The sequence below is a fragment of the Trachypithecus francoisi genome, unplaced genomic scaffold (genome assembly GCF_009764315.1).
Source record: "Trachypithecus francoisi isolate TF-2019V2 unplaced genomic scaffold, Tfra_2.0 Contig01474, whole genome shotgun sequence".
Taxonomy (NCBI): domain Eukaryota; kingdom Metazoa; phylum Chordata; class Mammalia; order Primates; family Cercopithecidae; genus Trachypithecus; species Trachypithecus francoisi.
In genome coordinates, this window is record NW_022681435.1 from 7,307,201 (window position 1) to 7,327,575 (window position 20,375).

The 20,375-nt window shown below is 38.4% G+C and overlaps 1 protein-coding gene and 1 non-coding gene across 3 annotated transcripts in view; both read left to right on the forward strand.

Moving 5' to 3' along the window:
* The window catches only part of CDH20 (cadherin 20), a 220,828-nt gene that overhangs the window by 43,922 nt on the left and 156,531 nt on the right, over positions 1 to 20,375 (forward strand). The window lies entirely within an intron of this gene.
* Positions 14,626 to 14,734, forward strand: LOC117062604. The gene has a single exon (XR_004428449.1). It is a non-coding gene; the product is annotated as a U6 spliceosomal RNA (small nuclear RNA).

Below are 20,375 nucleotides of genomic sequence, written 5' to 3' on the forward strand. Positions count from 1 at the left end.
AAAAGGAAGTCTGAACCAGGTAATTTCCTTCTGGGCAATTTATTGTATAAGTTGTACTTAGTACACCTATTCACATTTCACTGGAGAAACAGAATTTCATGACCATATTTAGCCACAAAGGAGTCTGGGGATGTGGCCTCTAGCTGGGCAGTCAAGCCCCCAGATAAACCCTATTACAACGTAACAGGGAAGAACAATAGGTAGAAAACCAGGAGGCAGCCTCAGTAGAACTGAAACATTAGACTTGGCCACATAAGTTTCCATTACTTGTATATTGGTCAAGTTTCAAGAGACATGCAAAGCCCCGTAAGTGGCCAGCCTCTTAGCCCTCCCTTCCACCGAGAGCCCAACCCACTTTGAGTTTTCATTTGGCCGCATTGTTAAATCTTTGGTGACCACTTCAGAAATATATTTTATTTCTTAAATTAAAATGAACTAAAATTAATATTTTTAAATATTTTCCAACAAGTGCACACATCCCTTTTTTTAGTAAATGGAGTTTATTTGGCTGCCACCAAATCAAGATTAGGGATTCCTACATCAACGGCTCATTTGTGCACTCCATCGTGGGTTTCCAAATATTGCGATATATCTGTTTTTTTACATTGTGGGCCTACATCTTGAAGGAAGAAATTATGTATTGGATCTATGTTACGGTTCACTCCACAGATCTGCACATATTGGGCCACTTACTCACTCTCATACTAATTAGACTGAGTTCACATTCTGACAAATGATAACTTATTTATTTCACATTTTTGAAATGTCAGGACTTTAAGGAAGGGTCCACCCAAGCAGGAGAAATTGATACCTTTCTTAAACTGAGAAAGTCTGTGCGGGACCCAGGAGTTCCTTTGATGTCCCCGTTTTCCTAGTAGATTCCCAGGGGTCAACAGGGCTCTGTTCACATCAGAAATGGCTAAAATACTAAAGAAAAGATTGCTCACTATTGGCTCATTCTACCCCAGGAGCAGACTAATTACTTTTATGGGCATTCTAAATTAAATTTTAATATAATAGGTGTATGAATCACCTTCATTTTCAAAATTCTGTGGACTTTGGTTAGCTGATGTATTTGCCATGGTACTCGAGTGAAACAGAGCCAAAGGTAGACGTGTATGTGAGCCTGAAAAGTCTCAAGATCTGCAGGTAGCAAACTAGAGACCCAGAAGACTGATGGTGAAAGTTCCAGTCCAAGTCCAGGTCCAAAGGTGGGACAAGACTGATGTCCCAGCTCAAAGACAGGCAGAACAAGCAAATTTTCCCCTTACACAGCCTTTCTATTCCATTCAGGCATCCAGTGGATTAGATGATGCCTGCTCACGTTGGAGAGGGCAAGCTGCTTTCCTCAGTCTACTGGCTCAGATTTTAATCTCATCCAGAAACATCCTCTTTCCTCAGTCTACTGGCTCAGATTTTAATCTCATCCAGAAACATCCTCTTTCCTCAGTCTACTGGCTCAGATTTTAATCTCATTCAGAAATATCCTCTTTACTCAGTCTACTGGCTCAGATTTTAATCTCATCCAGAAACACCCTCATGAAGACATCCAAAACAATGTTTGCTCAAATGTTTGGCATACCACAGCCCAGTCAAACTGACGTAAAATTAACCATTACAACTGGTAACTGTTCTTTTTGTCTTAGTAAAAGCTCTGATTTAGATCAAATGTGACAAAACTTTCAGGTAGATAACAGAGGAAATAGTTCTGCTTTTTAAAAAATTAAATTCTAAAGAACTGGCATTTGGTGCTTCAGCCTAGGTGTGACTTGGGGTGTATTTTAAGGAAACAACCACACTCTAAGCACAATTAATATGAGACACTCAGGGTTGTTTGCCAGGAATAGAATATGTACTGCAAATAATCTGAGAGGCAACACGTAGTGATTTAAGAAAATGTTATAATAAATTAACTGGTGGCCTTTTTCTCCCCTCTCAGTAGTTTTCCTATAGTATTAAAGACTTCCTGAGATTACTTAGATAAATGTGATATAAAATTAAAATTAAAGAAGAAAATCTACAATTAGGTTTTTCCCCTTATTATATAAGTTTCTGGCTTTTAGGCTGTATCTCTTGAAGTGATGTATAAAAATGATAATGACTCAGATATGGTTAACACAGATAATCAGTTTAGATAATTACTGCAGAAGAGTGGCTCTCTTTTATTTCAACTGGCTATTTTAATAGATCAGATAAGCCTAATAATAATCAAGCAATTTCTCCTTAATTTGTGCTGGGCACATAAAATTTCAACAGCTTTGAAGCATTATTATGCTCCCTTCAAATTCTTCTTAGGGCTCTTTGGGAAACTTGTAATGTTGAAATATTAATCACTTTATTGAGGATGCCAAACCTTAGAACATCAATAGAAAAGTCCCTTCCGAGGACTGCACTGACTTCTCTGGCTTTAAGATGCAGAATATACAAACTTAGCGTCTTTTCTCTTTCTGGGCTCACAATATAAAGCTTACTAGAGAAAAGGAAATTCTTTAGGACCACAAAGAAATGAATAGAAAATGGAATATTCTTTAGGACCAGAAAGACAGAGCATCTATTATTAACTGATAATTTTTGGTATTGTGATATAGTTCCCTGTATGAATCCCAAAGATAAAGTTTTAGTGGGCATTAAGTAGTTAAGAAAACATCAGAACGGAGGTTTTCCTGCAAAACTATGGGCTTGATATTTACATTTATTTCCTCATCTAGTGTCTTTGTATACAAAATAGTACTGTTGGGATTGTCCTGATGTAATTTGCTGACTGATTCCAAGAGTTTCACATACATGAGATAATTATTGCAACTGAGAAACCTGTCAAGAGGAGGAAGGCAGAGAGGGGGTCTTTGATGGTTTCATTTGGATTTTAACATCCTACACCATTCAAAATTAGACTTCAGGCCTTACAGCTACTCTCCCTCAGCCACTGAACCAAGGCAATAAGCAAAGTGCTTCTAAGGACTGTCGGCTTGTAGTTGATACAGGCAAAGCATCCTTGTCAGGATTCTTAATGCAGGCAGACACGTGGATGTTTATTTTAGATCATTTGCTCTGACAAGACTGTCGATTTGGAGTTGCTGCAACTGTGGGTTAGGGAAGTACTGAAAGTGGCTGCAGGCAGATAAAACCCCTTAAAGGGGGCTTCAGGGGAGGAAGGCCAATATCCTGATGAAAAGTCTTCTTATATTTACTTTGAACTTGCCAAAACTAAAGTGAAATCAGTGTATTTTCAGGAGTTAATGCAACAAAGAAATAACCATGGCAATTTCCTGCATTTCATGACACCAAGGAAAGAAAAGGGGAGGAGGTGAATTCAAACCACACATATATATTATAAATACCATAGTAAAATTAAGTAAGAAAAGAAACACTGGAAAGAGTGAAGTATATGAAAAACAGAAGACAAAGTATGGGTTGCTTTTTTGTTGACATTCACACAAGTAGAAACTAAAGCCAGTCCGTATTTCCATGTTTTAATTTCTGCAACTTTTGCTATAAAAATCATCAAGACAGCCAGGTGCAGTGGCTCACACCAGTAATCCCAGTACTTTCGGAGGCCAAGGCGGGTGGATCACCTGAGATCGGGAGTTGGAGACCAGACTGACCAACATGTTGAAACCCTGTCTCTACTAAAACTACAAAATTAGCCCAGCGTGGTGGCGCATGCCTGTAATCCCAGCTACTTTGGGAGGCTGAGGCAGGAGAATCGCTTGCACACAGGACGCAGAGGCTGCAGTGAGCCGAGTTCGTGCCACTGCACTCCAGCCTGGACAACAAGAGCAAAACTCCATCTCAAAAAAAAATTTAAAAAAAAATTCAAGATTTAGAAAAAAGTCAGCAGAGGAGTACTCTTGGTCAGTTGGTAGCATATATTGCTGAAGTAAGATAAATGGCTTCTGATTTTGAAAAGCAATTATTCTGCAGAAAGCATATAGTCATCCTTTTAGTGTGATGAACAATGTGTTTACTATAAAATGCTAATTAGTCCTTCAAATTATTAATGTAATTATTGTTCATCTAAGGACATAAATCTGACAGTCCCTAAGGACAGGGGTGTTTCTCATTTTAAAGAAGCATGCTAAAGCACTTTTGTGCTTACCTATGTGCTTATTTTAAACTAAATCACACTTAAAAGACAGGAGAAATTTAAATTTCACCAAGTTGCCAGTCATTTGAAGTGGACAAAGATGCTCAGAACTAAGAAGAGAGATTCTGAAACACACTGAAACTTGTAATCATAAGTAAGGCATTATTTTTAGGCCTATCAAGCAGATTTAAAGGTATGTACTGTGAATTTTTCATTTAATCTCTGATCAGGCATTTTACTTGGGTCTCTCTGAAAGAATCATTTGGGCAAGGAATAAAACAAAAGGTAGTGTTACTCTGTTCCCTAACTGTAGAAAATTTTGGAGTGGGTCTATTTATTTGTAGTTCTTACAAAACTCCAAAGTTACGTGTCCTCAGGGTTATCTTGCTCTCCTATCCTCCCTGCCTTCTTTGAATAGAGAGGTACCCTCTGGTTGTCTGCAATAAATAAAATTATCTTGCTGCAAAGATGAAAAGCACATTAGAAATTCACCAGTCAAGTTCTAGGGGAAAGTCAGTAATTTCAAGAAAGACAAAAGGGAGAAGGATGTGAGAGAGGCAATCCAAAAATGTCTGATATACAAGACAATCCACCTTCATCAAAAACACCACTTAAGTTGCTCATTAAGAACCGGTAGAATCTCTAAGAGCTGGAAATACTGTCAGAAGACAGACCCTCATTTTCAGATGTCTGAGATTTCTTCTTGAACATCCCACAAGTTTAGCACATTCAAATGTTTAAAATAAAACTGACCTTCCCTCTCAAAAGTTGTTCCATCTTTTATATTCTGCATCTCAACACATGAGATTTCTTCTACCAATTCAAATAAACTGGAAATTTCAAAGCTGTCCTTGACCATTCTTTCATTACTACTGCCCCCAGTATGGTCACAACTTCTGCTAATTCCATATCTAAAACGTCTCTTGGCTCTGTCTCTTGCTCATCAATCCCATTTTCTTCCCCTAATCCATGTTGCATGCTCTACTGTCAGCCTTGCTGACGTCTAGACTTCAGACACATCTAACTCCAATCCATCGTTTCATTGCTATTAAAATTACAAACATCGTGGACTGTTTAAAATCACCCTTCAAAAAGTTTCTTATAGTATTATTGATATAAAGCCTCAGATCACTTTGCGCTTTAAGTCTACACTTCAAAACATTCTTCTAAATGCATCATAGTAATTAGGCTAACAATAAGAAAGATCACTTAAATCGAAAAGTGCTTGCTAAAGAAACTAGAGTAAAACCTAATGGCCAAAAAGTAGAATGAGAAAAGGGCTTCGGAGTCAAGAAGTCCTGAACCGTTTCAGCTTACTAGCTGAGGGTAGATTCATCAAATCCCTTCACCTCCCAGTGGCAGCTTCCCACTCTTAACATGGGGAATATAGTCCCGACTTTGGGAGCTGTCCAGGGCTTTCAATGTGGTAACAGGGTTAAGTATCTAATGTAGAATGTCAGAACTCAACACATAATTGCTATTATTATTCTTTGTAATAATTCTGTTTTTTCTTCCTTATCCAAAATTCTGGTTTTTCTTCCTTATCCAAAATTCGGGTTTTTCTTCCTTATCCAAAATTCGGGTTTTTCTTCCTTATCCAAAACTAAACCTATTGCAGAATTCATACTTGGTGATGGTACACAATTCTAGTAAGTTTTATTCTGATTTTCCAGCCCAAATCCTGTGAATGGCAGCAAATTGAAAAGTAGGAAGAGTGAAAATGGTGAGAAATAGTAGATGACAGCAGGAAAGCTTAAGGAGACATGTTAACGTACAGATGAAAGAACTCAAAATGAACAGTAATAGGGAAACAGCCCTTGCTAGCCCAGAGGCACCCACCGTGTAAGGCATGAGGAAAGAATATAATACGGTGGTAAAGGCACAGATTTTGAACTCTGGCGGCATGGGTTTGAATCTCAGCTTCTCTGCTGACTAGATTACGGTCTTGGACAAGTTTCTCAACCTCTCTGGGCCTCAGTTTCATCCCTGTAAAATGAAGGCAATCATGGTACCTATGACATAGAGTTATATTTAAGTAAACATAGAAGTAAATAACTTATTTGCTGAAAGGCACTTAGAACAGTGCTGGGCCCATAATGAATGACCACAAAAGCACTCACTTACATCATTATAGCACAGTATCATCAATAATGCTTATCTGAAAGACTGAACCATCAAAAACTGAGATTATGTTCTGTGTCTTCTATTTTTAAAGAGAAGTGGCAATACCATTGAGTATTAGTTCAATCAAAAATGTTACATTCTGGCCAGGCGTGGTGGCTCACGCCTATAATCTCAGCACTTTGGGAGGCCGAGGCAGGTGGATCACCTGAGGTCAGGAGTTCAAGACCAGCCTGGCCAACATGGTAAAAACTCGTCTTTACTAAAAATACAAAAAATTAGCCAGGCATGGTGGCATAGGTCTGTAATCCCAGCTACTTGGTAGACCGAGGCAGAAGAATCACTTGAACCCAGGAGGTGGAGGTTGCAGTGAACCTGTATCGCGCCACTGCACTCCAGCCTGGGAGACAGAGGTAGACTCTGTCCTCAAAAAAAAAAAAAAGAAAAGAAAAGAAAAAAAGAAAGAAAAAATTCTAATGAAGGTCTGGTGCTTAAGATAGAAAATTTCAGTTATCTGAAATACTTACATATCTGAAATTCTACTGAGAGTTAGCAGAAAAATGAGATACTTTTAGAATCTGAATTTTTAAGTTGATGTTATTTTTAGCACATTAAAAAGAGTCATTTTGTTTTTCCATGCCTCCAGAATTGAAAGGAGAGAGAGACTCTTTTGAAAAGAGTTCCTGAGCATGGCCATGGTGATGCTCTGCCTCAGTGGAAATTTCTCGGATGGGGAGAGGGAGAAGCTGAAGTAGTAGGGGAAGAATGGGACATGACACAAATATTCCTAAGTGACCTAAGATCCCATATATGAGATTGCCAGATCTCAGAAGAAGCCTCTCCTACCGTGGATACAAGTGTGTCACAGACGCCTTTCTTCTCTTTTCTGAAAAGAAACCACAAAACAAATTGACTTATTCCTGTTCCCTTAATTGAGAGAAACAGGAGATGGTGGTTCTCAAATTTTTACAGATGGGTGAAAATGGCTTACAAAACTCTTGTGAATAGACTGTCTCAGGCTACCAGGTATCTTCACATTAGAGACCTTTAAAAATAGTAAATCATTCCAAAAATGCTATACTGAATGTTCAATCTAAAAGAAGATTAAAATCATTTATCATCATCATTCATAACTTTTTCACTGTATCTCATCAGGGGAACGAAAACAAGAATTGTATTGATATATGGCCCCAGTTCAGGCTAATTTTTACAATAAGTTAACATAGGCTTCAATATTTCAATCTCAATTTTTGGAATAAATTTTCTGAAGGTTGAAAGAAATGCCTGCCCGATGCCAAGAAAACTTAAAAACCACTGTGCCATCTTACAGTGTAGCATCTTTTCTCAAGTAATCCTTCCCAATAATCTTAGAAAACCTAAACAAAAAGGTTGCCAGGCCTTTGTAGTCAAAAAGATTGGCTGACATTGTCTTTCGACTATAGTTGTGAGCGCTAAATATGATAGGTAATTCAAGAAGATACTGATTTTATATCCTAACAGAATCTACAGGATTCTCTTAGTATTCATGGCTTAGCCCCAAATAATAACCAATTTTTTCATGGATAACATCCAGCTTAAGGATTACTAAAAGCCTGACATTAATATTTACCTTTTAAAAAACTAGAAAGCAAATGTAAGCGTATATAAAGATAAAAATCTACTGAAGTCAAGTACTTTATCCCATCAATACATGAATATCTATTAGTATTAAGCATGATATGATTAGCTCAATAAATACAAGGAATTTCACAAAATTCTCACCTTTTTCTAAGAATAGCAAAAATAATGTCTGACATTTATTAAACATCTCCTGGTTTCCAGGCCCTATGCTAATGGGTTTAGCTGTGTTATTTCCTTTTACCATCTCATTAACCCTATCAAGAAGATAGCATCACAGACTCCATTTAATAATTAACGTTTAGAAACCCTAAAGAACATGCCCAACATCTTACCTCCACATCTGCCTTTAATTCATCATAATATACAAATTTTGTTTGTAGTAGAAAAAGGAATATAAGTCAACAACTTTAACATAATAAACTATATTTACCTTAAGCTGACAGCCAATATCTACTAATGGCAAACAAAAAAATCTATGCTTACTATCACCATGATTATGTGAGACTGTCAGTAAGCTCTTGTTAATGCAGTAAGACAGAACAAAAAAAAAAAAAACACAGATTTAAACATAGAAAAGAAAGAAGAATATAGATTAAAATACAAATAAATATCCATACTTAGGAAGATACTTTCTTTTATTGAAGGAGATAAATTTTCCAAGCATAAATATATGAAAGGAAATATATACCAGTGATATATTTCCCTACACTCAAAACATCAAAATCAAAAGGCAAAAACAGACAGTAAAAATATATAATATCAATGAATATAATGGACCATACCTCAAGAAAAAAAAATGAAATGAAAAGGCAACAAAAAAATTGGGGAAAAAAAAAAACCTTACAGTAGTTATGAAGAACACAAAGACCCCATATAGAAGATATTAACAGTTTACATCTGGGCGTGGTGGCTCATGCCTATAATTCTAGCACTTTTGGAGGTCAAGGTGGGCAGATCACAAGGTCAGGAGTTTGAGACCAACTGGCCAACATGGTGAAACCCCGTCTCTACTGAAAATACAAAAATTAGCCGGGTGTGGTGGCTCGTGCTTGTAGTCCCAGCTACTCAGGAGGCTGAGGCAGGAAAATTGCTTGAACCTGGGAGGCGGAGTTTGCACCATTGCACTCCAGCCTGGGCAACAGAGTGAGACTCTGTCTCAAAAAAAAAAAAAAAAGAAAAAAAAAAGAAGATATTAATAGTTTACATAGAAAATGCAAGTGGATTAATATGTAAAAAAAATTAACTTCACTAGTAATTGAGTGTAATCTTAAAAAATAAGGTATGCTTTATACCTACCAAAATAGCAAACATTTCAAATATTTTTTGAGGACATACTGCAACAATTACTTGTAGAAGGGTAAATGTCTCTAACTTCTCTGGTCAGAAATTTATCAACAAATACAGACTCTTAGACACTTCCTATCCTTTGCTATGGTCTGGATGTTTGTGTTTCCTCAAAATTCATATGTGAAAACCTAATCACCAAGGTGAGGATATCTGGAGGTGGGGCCTTTGGCAGTTGACTTAGCAATTGATTAGGCCCTTTTATAAGGTCACGCAGGGATTACTGTCCTTTTTATAAAAAAAGGCCTGAGAGAGACACACTCCCCCCTCCTTCATTTAAGGTCTCATGGAGAAGGCACTGTCTATGAACAAGAAACTGAGTATGCCCATGATGTGACTTTGGACTTCCCAGCCTCCAGAACTGTGAGAAATAAATTTCTGTTGTTGATAAGCCACCCATTTGGGATATTTTGTTGTAGAAGCCCAAACGAATTAAGACACCCTTTGGTGTAATAATTCCTGTGATACATATTTACCCTAAGGAAACAATTAAAATTAGAAAAATAATTTACATAGAAATATATTCTTTGAAATTTTATATCTAGCACTGAAAAGAATGAAACCAGCCTAGCTATTGAACAATAGAAGAATGGTTAATTTTATTTCAGTCTTTCGACAGAATGTTAAGCTTTTAAAATGTTTCAATATTTACTTAAAGTGATCTATCTCAAAATGTAAATATCAAAAGCTAAATGAAAAAAGGATAGAATATTTATATACAATATGATCTCATGTATCTCTATATTAAGAGAAACAGATTGAAAGTAAACTATATGAAAATGTTGTGAGTCAATATGTCTGTGTGGCAGGTATATAGTTGATTTTGATTTACATTTTTATCCATTTCTACATTTTACAAAGTTTCTACAAGGAACTGTTATAACACTTATACTTTAAAAAAAAAAGTTATAAATATGAAAGTGCCTAAATTAATAGTATCCTGTGGGTGAATAATTTGGTACTATCTCAATTTTTGTCAGCCAGGAACTCCGGTATTAGTGACCTATTTGCATCCATACATCTATTCAACCTTCACAAATAAAACAGCTTCCATGTCATTGTTCATGTTCATTAGAGTGAACTGATGCCAATGACCAACAGTGTGGTCCTGATGGCAAGCACACCTCTCAGACTGCAGTTCTGGAGCCGAGCTTTCTTACCACAGCACAGACTGTCAGTCCTACCAAAAGAAGTAGAGAATGGAAGAAGAGTGAGAAGCCAGAGGAAGACAACTGCCAGGGTCTGAACTCAAAGTTGAAGCAACATGTTCTTCAGTGCAATGATGAATCTGTCAAGGCAACATGGTACTCATTCCTGATTACCCTCAGACCATTAACTGTGAGGACCTACAGGAACATGTTTTCACCATTTGGGATATGTGTCAGTTTGCTCAATTCAATAAATAACCAGTTCTCACTCGACAAAACAGTTGGAATTCATTAAAGTCTGCTAAATTTTGTGATAAGGACGCATGTGATTTCCAGAGTGAAGTGCCTTCATGAAATACTTTCCAAACAAGTTTGATGATACTTTGAGCAAACCCCTTCTTTATTCTAAATATCTACAGAATTATATGTGTATACACAGACATCATTATATGTCTGCCAGCCAACTACACTGTACATCAAGAGTCATACAGAGACAAAGAGATTTACAGTCTTCTAGTGCTTTGAAATCAACAATATCTACCCAATTAAACTCAATGCTTGTCCATGGTGGAGGAAACATTAGATGAATTATTTCAAATTCTAAGCACTGATTGTATAGGGGCAATGGATAAGTGAAATGACTCTTTTTCAGTTTAAATTCTGTTGCATTTGCCCCAATTTTGTCTCACTGAGTGTATGTTACTTTTATAGTGGGGGAAAAACCCCTTAAATATTTAATGTTCTCCTCCCTTGTAGAAATTAAAACCTGGCAAGGAGGACAGATGTTACAGCTAGCTATATGCCAGTATAAAGAGTGCTATACCTACAGTGCAAAGTTCCAGGGGAGTTCACAGGGGAAGGAGAAGATTAATTCTGTCCAGGAAGGAGGAGGCGCCATGAGGATGAGTGAGCTAAACAGAGGAAGCAGTTTATGAAATGAGCCTTGATGGATGAGTAATATTTTTATCTGGCCAAGAAGAGTGTTCCAAGAGAAAGATCAGCATGTAGAAACTCAAACATGCGAGTAGAGCACATACTAGGGGAAGGACAGTTAATCTGGAGTGACAGCCCTTATCTGATGCGGTAACCCCAATGGTCAATCCCTTCCAACTCAATGTTTAGTCTTCATTAACTTTTAATTTCTCAATATGCATTTGGGTTAAAACTGATTTCTTATTTTACCACGGTTCACAATAAGTAGGACTGCATGCCTCATCTGTCTCAATCTGAAGATTATTTCAAAAATGAAACTAATTTCAAAATTAAACGGATTTAAGTATTCAGCCAATTCATTTGATTTGCATTTTAGAGATTTCTGTTGAGAAATTATAATGATTCCTCACAGCTCATTATTTTTCACAATTTGATTAAAGGTTCTGTAACTTAGCTAATTCAGGTGTGGAAAAACATTTAGGCAAACAGTTTTAAGTGATTTTATGACATGCGTGTGGATGTGAACAGTAATACAAGTTAGAAATTCTTTCGGGTATTTTAGTCAGAGTCTTCACTGAATCAACAGAAAGCCAGATGAGGGAAATCATTTGATGGCAACAAAAGGACTGGGGCTGTCATCTCTGCTCCTCCCATCTACTAGGCAAGAAATTACAGCCAATGATAAACTCTGAACCTTGTTTTCCCATCTGTGAAACAGACATAATAGTACCATGCACACTTTACTTCACAGGATGATTAAAATCCCACCAGGTAGCACATGCCATAGTTTATGCAATTCTTAAAGCCCTTAGAGCTCATCTTATGAGTTCTGTAAATTCTGCTCTGAGAAGCTTCATTCAGGGTCCCCTCACAGCAAAATGAAGGCATGGTTGAGACAGGCTCAAAGACACTGCTGCAGGATGGGTGGGGCTCCCCTTCTCACATCTCTACTTAAGTCTGAGGAGTCCCCGATTACCTGCTTTACATAGTAGGCTCCAGAAAACCTTTCATACAAAGAAAATATCCAACAGTTTAAAAGAATTGAAAAACACTGATTTATCCCAATTGGCTCATTTTACAATGAGAAAAGTAAAACCCAGAGAAGCTAAGTAACTTCCCCAGCTTTAAGTAACTACAAACTGGCAAGGCAGATGATTGAATCCAAACCTTCTGTCTCTAAGTTCAATGCCTTTTCTACTATAGCCTATGGTGAAGTTACACAAATATTACATACTGACATGGAAGTACTAAGAATCAGGACAGTTCTGTACAGGAGATATGATATCACCTAGACAGTATGAAAATTCTATTCAGCAATATAAAATGAATTTGTGTACTTATTCAATAAATATTAAGTGTCATATGTGTCCCAGACATTGTTCTAAGCACTGCTTTCAGCCCTATAAAATTCAGTTTCCAACAAATAAGTTATGACGTCTAAGTTTAACACTGGAATAAAACATATCCATTTTTGCTGAAATGGATGAATAATTACTATAGTAGTATAAATGTGGTTACTGCCCATGCAAAAACACCTCTTTAATTTCTGTAGTGATATAAACACTAATCTGCTTGTATCTGGGTCCACTCTTTCTGAAATTTCTATTATTAATTTGCTTCTTCTATCAAAAGCTAACACGCCATTTGTGGAGTACATTCCACCTACTTTCACCTTCAAGGAGCTGGATCCTGCGAGCATCTCCTTTCTCTTCTGTATATTTATTTTCTCTCTGGTGATCATTTTGCAGCACATAAATATGCTCCAGTGACTGTCACCTTAAAAACAAAACAAAAACCTTCCTTGCCCCCATGACCAACTGCCACTCAATTTCCTTTCTTCTTTTCCAAGCAAGTATTTTTGGAAAGACTTGTCTGCAGTCACTGTGGCCTTCCCACCCTTACCCCCACCCCATCTGTTGTCAAAGGCAAGCTCCACTGCTTCTCCCCTCTGGAATATGAGAACAGGGATCCTGCCCATTCACCATGTATCCCAGCACTCAAAACAGCACCCAGCATATGCTTAGCTCAGTAAATATTTGTGGAATGAATAAATCCATCTAGAACCATACAGTGATTTAGTGAATTACATAATATACAGCTTGTCAGTTTCTCATATATTTCAGAAAGATAGGTCACAATATATGCCAAATTTTACTTGATTACAAATTAAATTACTTCAGTCACTATTTGAAAAAACTTATAATGACCCAGAATGCTAGAGTAAAGCAAACATATAAATGTAATTTAACTCCTACCAAACTTGTGACAGGATATTTTTGTGTAAGTTGGGAAAATAATTCTAAAATCCATTTGGAAGAATAAATATTTAAAAATAACCAGGAAGACTTGACAAAGAAGAATAATGTGGATAAAACCGCACTGCCAGATATAAAAACTGTGTTACAAAATAACAGTAATTAAAACAGCGTGAATCTGGCACAGGATGAGAGATCAAAAACAGAATACAGAGTTCAGAATTGAGCTCAAGTGTATTTGGGGATTTGGTAAATAAAAAAGATAGCATTTCTAATAGGGAAGGAAATAATGGTTATTCAAGAAAAGGTATTAGGACAATTGCCTAGGTGCTTGCTAAATAAGTAAGTATCCCTCCCTTACTCCTCACACTGAATTCCAAGTAAATTCATAATAGAAAATAAAGCATTGGAAAACCTTTTTCTAGCCTTGCAGTGAGGAAGGCCTTTTGAATGTATCAACAAAACTAGAACCATAAAGAAAACCACTGACAGATGACAGACGCTACTTAGAAGTGAAAAGAAATATATATATGGTAAAAGCAGAACAAAGTAGAATAGGAAACCCTGTCAAGAAGATTAAAAGGCGAACAAAAATCTAGCAAACACTCTTGCTACATACATACAACAAAGGGTTACAAAAAAGTTATGTTTCATCAACAGGGAAAAGAATATCCTGAGACATAAATAGGCAAAAGAAATAGATAAACTACAAAATAACAAATATAAATGATCAGTAAACACATGAAAAGATGGCCAGTCTCATGAGTAATCAAAGAATGCAAGTTAAAATATTGAATTGTGTTTACCTATTAGCCAGCTAAAATAAAAAAGACTGACAATGCGCTGGGGCTCAAAAGGGGATAGAAAATGGAAGTCTTATGCGCTATCAGTGAGAGATAAACTAGTATGTTTCTGAGAGTTGGCTTGGCAACTAATATAAAATATCCATTAAGGGAACAATCAGACAATTAATACATGATACAAATTTCAGAGTCATTTGTAATTGAAAAAAAGTCCATCAGGAGATTATTGAATATGTGATAGTTAATCCATACAAGGAACTATCATAGAGACCTGATTATGGAGATCAACATTTCTGAAATGTAGAGAGAGACCCACAGTGCTCGCTTCAGCAGCACATATATACTAAAATTGGAATAATACAGAGAAGATTAGCATGGCCCCTGTGCAAAGGTAACACGCAAATTCGTGAAGCATTCCGTATTTTTACAAACCTACACATCCTGTACATGTATCCTGGAACTTAAAATGAAAAAAAAAAAAAAACAAATGAAAAAGGAAACATAACAATCCAATAAAAAATGAAAACAGGCAAAAATTTAAAAATAAATAAAAAGAGATCCGCAATACGTCAGGTGGAAAAAGCAGATTCTAAAACTATTCTACCTCCTCAATATTTCTTGACCCAATGCCCTTCCTCCATCTTCATCATTACTCTGCAACATTCTCTCTCTCCTGGTCCTCCATCTCCTCTCATGCCTTCCCCCTGTTGATCTTCAATATTTCTTGACCCAATGCCCTTCCTCCATCTTCATCATTACTCTGCAACATTCTCTCTCTCCTGGTCCTCCAGTCTCCTCTCATGCCTTCCCCCTCTTGATCTTCCACACTGCAGCTGTGGGGAGAGTCCTACAATGCTAGCATCTGAATCTTTTGCTCCTCACTTAAAAATTGTAATAGCTTGCCATTGCTCAGAAAGGTTACTGCCCTTGCCTGATATGCTCGCACCTCCAGCCCCCTCTCTTGCCTCTCTCTCCCACTTGATCTAGTCACCTTATTTCAGTTCTTCTGTTCCCGCCCTACCCTACTCCCGACTCCAGCCTTGCTCCTTTGCATTTGTTCTCTGTCTGGAACCTTCTTTGCTCACACTCCACCTCCCATCTCCACGCTGTGCCTATTAATACCTCTACACCTTTACGCACTCAGCACAGATGTAGTGTCCTCAGGGAAGTCTTCCCTGTTAATTCACTCTAAATCAGCTCCCCTTTTGTATACAGTCGGTATCTGCAGATGCAGAAGCTGTGGATACAGGCTGGCTGTAAATGACTCGAGGGGTTGAAGTATCCACAGGGAGTCCTGGAACCAATCCCCATGGATACAGAGGACAGGCTGTACTCTCACAGTTCTCTTCATTCTTCCTCAGTCACCTTGTTACAGCTTGGAATTATGTATTTCTAGATTATATCATGACTATCCATCTCCATCTCCACGCTGAGGACAAGGACTATGTCTCCCTTCCTCATCATTGTATCTCTGCTACATATTAAACACATTTTAGAGACTGACATGATCACACACTGAAGCATCTTGAGTGAAGGAAGGAAAGGCTAGAATAAGGACTTGCTACTCTATTACTTGACAATCGATAAGAAATAGATGAATGAAGAGTTTTAAGAACTTTTTAATTATTATGGTAAATATGTGCATAATTCATCACAAATTTTGAACCAGGAAAGAAGCAAGGTATTTTTTTCCTACTATATTTGTCCTTCCCAAATCAGAGACTCGGTGGTGCACTGTCTGGCTGTTGCACCTCACTTCCAGGAACAAGAGGGCAGTCTCATCCCCAGCGGCGACTGCCCAGGTCAAATTTACAGCAAACTCTGGAATTCTGATGCTGAGAACCTCTTGAACCTCTTGAACCCGGTGGCCTTATCTCCTAAATGTTGTCCATAATGAAGCCAGTTTTATTTTCCATTTGTATACTGTAAATCAGAAATTCAATGTTGAATTGATTCCAGATTTCTTCTTACTCTCTGTTGCCATGTTCCTAAGATAGTTTCACTTTCTTGGGAAAATTTCACTATAAACCAAAAAAGGGGAAGATCAACTGCTCTTCTTTCTCTTTTCCTAGGCTTTCCACACCACACTTCACAATGCCCATCAAATCCAGCCATACCCACCTAGGAAACTCAGGACAGATATTTTGCTTCCCACAGTTATCAAATGGCTCCCAGCTCGACCTTGTATTTTTAAAATTTGGAATTGTCAATGTTTATTTGTCAATGCAGTGAAGAATCCAGGGCTTTGCATAGAGCCCAGCCATTTCTCCCAGGTAGGCTACTCTGACCTCACTTAAGAAAGTGAAGGACATTTGGAGAAGAAGACTGCAATGGTTCAAGGTGGCTAATGGTTTTATTTTGTAAGGATGCAAGAAACTAACACTGCATTTTGGCATCAAATACAAATTATATAAATTGTGTATAGCTGTAGGCAGATTGGCACCTGGGGATAGTGGGTGGTTAAAGATTTATAGTCAATATTTAGTCAACAGCTCAGTCACTGTCATAGATAGAAATGTCTCTGACTTCCTTCAAACATTATTTGCTACTTCACGTTAGTAAGTTTAGGTAATCATTTTCCTGATCAGTCATATAAAAATAATTTTTAAAAAATACATCTCAAAGACATTTGACATAATAGAAAATGGGGCTGGGTGTGTGTTTATATACATGGTGTAATTGAAAGAGCAGATTTCCAGTTGGCAGACCTGCAGCAGGCCATTTAACATTTCTAGAACTAAGAATCCTTACCTGTAAAATTTAAAAATAAACCAAATTAGGTCCGAAGCCCTACTCTCCTTCTCATTAATTTTTTAATTTACATAATAATCTGATGGTATCTCACTTAACAGCATTAATCAGATCTGACTTGTGTTTTAGGCATCTGAGTTTGTCATACTTTAGCCACTCCCTCTACCTCCCCCAAGTTCAGGCCCTGGAAGCCAGGGATTTTGTTTCATTCATTTGTATGTTCCCTGCTATACCCAGAAATTGTCTTGAATGCTCAGGTGCTCAGAACAGATTCCCAATTGAATGTGAGTGGCCAGGAGTGAGCAGTACCTCTAATACCACAGTTATATAGTCTGGATTGTCTCCCCAAAATTCCATGTTGAGGTTCTACCCTGCAGAACCTCAGAACACAACCTTATTTGGAAACAAGGTTCTCACAGATGTAATTAGTTGTTAAGATGAGGTCATTAGGGTGAGCCCTAATCCAATATGACTGGGGTTCATATAAAAATGGGAAACTTGTGCACAGACACACACACACAGTCAGGAAGAGTGTCATGCAAGAAAGAAGGCAATGATTGGGGTGAGGCTTCTACACCCCAAGGAATGCCAGTTGTCACCAGTAAACGCCCAGAAGCCAAAGGAGAGGCTTGGAACATCCCTTAGAGGGAGCCAACCCTCCAAACACCTTGATCTTGGAATTCCAACCTCCAGAACTGTAAGACAATAGATTACTGCTGTGTAAGCCACTCAGCTTGTGGTACTTTGTCACTGCAGCTCTAGGAAGAAATACGCTCACTGCTTTACCACTTGCTGCCTCAATAGAGGTAGAGCAACGAACTCCTCAGGGCCTCCATGGTGTTTACCAATGTCGCTGCCAGAAGGCCAAGCCCACCTGGCCATCACTACATGTAATCTCTGCATCTGACTACCTCCCTCACCCTGTCTCTCCATCCACCCTCCTGCATGGCCTTGGGGTATTTCAATATTCTCCACCTTTTCTTACAATCTTACAATGGTCCTTCCACCTCCTTGCCCTAAGAGGAACCTGTGTTCCCCTGGAGGAAACCGCTGTCTAGAATCTGCAGCTACCTTCAGTGGAGACCATTAGTCATTCACACTCCTCATGCCTCAAGGCCAAGACTTTGAGTTGTTCAAGACTTCTTCCTCCTCCCCTTGCAAAACCTCCCACTTCTTTAAGGTTCACACTGTACCCTCTGCCCTCTGTCCCCTTATCATAGTTACATCATTCACAGATACTGAGAGAAAAGTGGTAAAGAATACGGCTCTGGGGCCAGGCTGTCTGGGTCTGAGAACTAACAGACTTGACACTCACTAGCAGTGGTGCTTGGGAAAGTTTACCAACCTTTGTAACCCTCATTGTTCTCATCTATAAAATGAATGTAACAATGATATATACAACTCATAGTGCAGTGCCTGGTACTTGATAAGCACTGAATAAACATTAGGTATTATTATGTGAGTTTTTAGGACTGAGTCATCTTCATCTCTACCTTAATGACTGTCTTCTTCTTCGATGCCTTCCATACATGTGTGGATGACCCCTCCCAACCCTGGATTGTTGGTTCTTTGATCTCCTTACCTCCCATGACCTTCTCCTTCACATCACCTGAACCACTGATGCCCCTGGTCACATTCCAGCCTTATCAACTCCAAAATCTGTATTACCTCCAAATTCTGAAATTAAAAAGATCCCATACTCTGATCACAGATGTTAATGTTTTGTCATATGTGCTTTACATTTTTTTGAAATAAATTTGTCTACTAGTAAAAAAAAAAAAAATGTTCAAATGCTCTCGCTAAAAAAATTCTATGACCCTGGCCAGACACGGCAGCTCATGCCTATAATCCCAGCACTTTGGGAGGCTGAGGTGGGCAGATCACGAGGTCAGGAGATCGAGACCATCCTGGCCAACATGGTGAAACCCCGTCTCTACTGAAGATACAAAAGTTAGCTGGGCCTGGTGGCACGTGCCTGTAATCTCAGCTACTTTTTCGATACTGTTAGAAACCATCTCCCTCTGAGACTGTGCACCAGCCTTGCAGTGAAGTGAAGATTGTTCCTCAATCTCTCTCCAGGCATAGTATCTCTCCTGTGTGCTCACACACTGTGTGTGTGTGTGTTGTGTGTGTGTGTGGTGTGTGTGTGTGTGTGTGTGTGTTATGCAAGGCCTTGCAGTGAAGGGAAGATTGTTCCTCAATCTCTCACCAGGCACAGTATCCCTCCTTTGTGCTCACACACTGTGTGTGTGTGTGTGTTCATGCACGCACACCATGTGGAGAGGTACATCTTGGTCAATTAGGAACAAGCACCAATGAGGGGATTCACTTCACTATAACCTTAATAGCTATTTCTTAGAGAGACTACAGAAGAGTACTCTCTCTCTAGTGGCTGCTGCTATTAATAGTATTGCCCTTTCCTCTCCAGAAAGAATATTAGTTCATTCAGAAAAATCACCATCCAAGTTAAAAGTCATAAAATTCATTTTCCGAACTCTTCCTTTCTAGGAAATCAATTCTGGAAATCAATAATTTAATTTACTAAAAATTAATAATTTTTTAAAACCTCTATGGGTACCTTCACCTGTTCACCCTTTTTTTTTAAGACCAGTTTTTATCTGCTCAGAGGGCTTAACACATTCTCTCATACTTTTTCAAACTCAGCCTCATCACAGCCCACTGATAGTTCCAGAATCAACAGTGACTTCTAGGAATGGAGCTCCCTTCTGTTAGACAGCGCTCCCACAGGCTTACACATGTTGCCTCCAGATGACTTGGCTTTCATCCTAGAGTTTGTAATCAACCCAGGGTGTGGATACATGCTGCAGGTGAATTTTTAGCAAACCTGGAAGATATCTCCACATGAAGCAGGTAGGAACTTCAATCCATAAACGCACATGTGCAACAGACCAACTTTATTTTTTCGTTACTCCCTTTCCATTCTGAGCCTCTATCCTGCAGAGGTAGCAGGCAGTTAATCCCCAGCAAACAGCAACTCTGCTTTTCCTGGGGTTGACCTAACTTCCTGGGGCCAGGGGAAGCCTTCATAGTAGTAAGACATTGCTGAGGGCATTTGCAATTTGTCCACACACAGTCTCCTCTGAGACATCCCTTACTGCTGTCTGTTTATCCCTTCAAGCCTGGCTGTTCTTCCACTATGTATGTTCCCGGGGACCATGAACTGTTTGGTTTCTATGCTGTACTGAGGCACCAGAGTCTCTGTGAAATTATCCAAGACCCCATATACAATGTGCTGCCAGTTACTCTAGTGGGAGAGGTAGATATTGCTTCCATGGGCATCTAACCCAGGATATAA